The sequence below is a fragment of the Eulemur rufifrons genome, chromosome 4 (genome assembly GCF_041146395.1).
Source record: "Eulemur rufifrons isolate Redbay chromosome 4, OSU_ERuf_1, whole genome shotgun sequence".
NCBI classification, from domain to species: Eukaryota; Metazoa; Chordata; class Mammalia; order Primates; family Lemuridae; genus Eulemur; species Eulemur rufifrons.
The window spans coordinates 82,051,046-82,052,506 of record NC_090986.1 but is presented as its reverse complement, the minus strand read 5'-3'; the positions used below and the strand labels follow the sequence as shown (position 1 = coordinate 82,052,506).

The 1,461-nt window shown below is 35.5% G+C and overlaps 1 non-coding gene across 1 annotated transcript; it reads left to right on the top strand.

The window, feature by feature from the left end:
- Positions 1-1,028: 1,028 nt before the first annotated feature.
- LOC138383070 (U6 spliceosomal RNA) lies at positions 1,029-1,136 on the top strand. The gene has a single exon (XR_011233524.1). It is a non-coding gene; the product is annotated as a U6 spliceosomal RNA (small nuclear RNA).
- The last annotated feature ends 325 nt before the right edge of the window (positions 1,137-1,461 follow it).

The following is a 1,461-nucleotide window of genomic DNA, read 5'->3' as shown; positions in this document are numbered from 1 at the left end:
CTCCTTCATATTTTATTTACCCAGAAGAGTTCATAACTTATGTCTACACAAAAGTCTGTACATGGCTATAGAAACATTATTCATAACTGCTAAAACTTGGAAGCAACCAAGATGTCCTTCAGTAGGTGAATGGATAAATAAACTGGTACATCCAGGCAATGCAATATTATTCAGCGCTAAAAAGAAATAGGCTATCAAGCCTTGAAAAGACATGGAGGAATCTTAAATGCATATTACCAAATGAAAGAAACTGATCTGAAAATGCTGTATGATTCCAACTCTGACATTCTGGAAAAGGCAAAATTATGGAGACAGTAAAAAGATCAATGGTTGCTGGAGGTTACAGGGGAGGAAGTGAAGAAAGGAGGGGTGAACAACAGGAGGATGTAAAATCAAGAGTACTTTTTAATTTTAATTTTAATTTTTTTGAGACAGAATTTCACTCTGTTGTTCCAGGTAGAGTGCAGTGGTGTCATTGTAGCTCACTGCAGCCTCAAACTCCTGGGCTCAAGCGGTCCTCCTGCCTTGGCCTCCCAGAGTGCTAGGATTATAGGCGTGAGCCCCTTTGCCTGGCAAAGAGTAAAATATAATATAAAGTATGAACTGATATGTTGATATAGGTTCATCAGTTGCAACAAATGTATCACTCTGGTGGGGGACATAGGTAGTAGGGAAGGCTATGCATTTGTAGTGGCATGGGTTATATGGAAACCCTGTATTTTCTCTTAATCTTGCTGTGAACCTAAAACTGTTTTAAAAAATAAAGTCTATTTAAAATGGATCAGGCACAGTGGCTCATGCCTATACTCCCAGCACTTTGTGAGTCCAAGGTGGGAGGATCTCTTGAGGCCAGGAGGTGGGACAAGCCTGGGCAACATAGCAAGATGCTTTCTCTAAAAAAAATAAAATAAATAAATAAAAAGTGTTAACAATGATTATCCTCAGATGTAAGAGGTATTGGTCATTTTTTTCTCTGTACTTTTAAAGTTTTCGCAGTTTGTTTTTTGTTTTTTTGAAAAAATTACTGAGTGCTTGCATTGGCAGCCCATATACTAAAATTGTGAAAGATACAGAGAAGATTAGCCTGGGCCCTGTGTAAAGATGATGTGCAAATTTGTGAAGTGTTTCATATTTTAGAAAACAAAAGAAAAAAATCACTGAATTTGTATTTATTAACTTTGAAGGTAGGAAAAAGTGTTTAAAAATATAAGTATGCTGTGATTCAAAACTTTTAGATCTGCTTAATTTTAAGTTTAGCCTCTTAGAGACTGGAGAATAGCTACCTGGCACAGAAACTCAATAAATACTGGCAGACAATACAAGGAACACTTAAGTGGGCAAAATTTAAGCCTTAAAATAATTATTTTCAGCTTATTATTTTATAAGCTCATAGAATTTTATTGTTGAGAAGCATTTCTGAAATAATCTAATATAACCTTCTTGTTTAAAATTTGCTTCTGT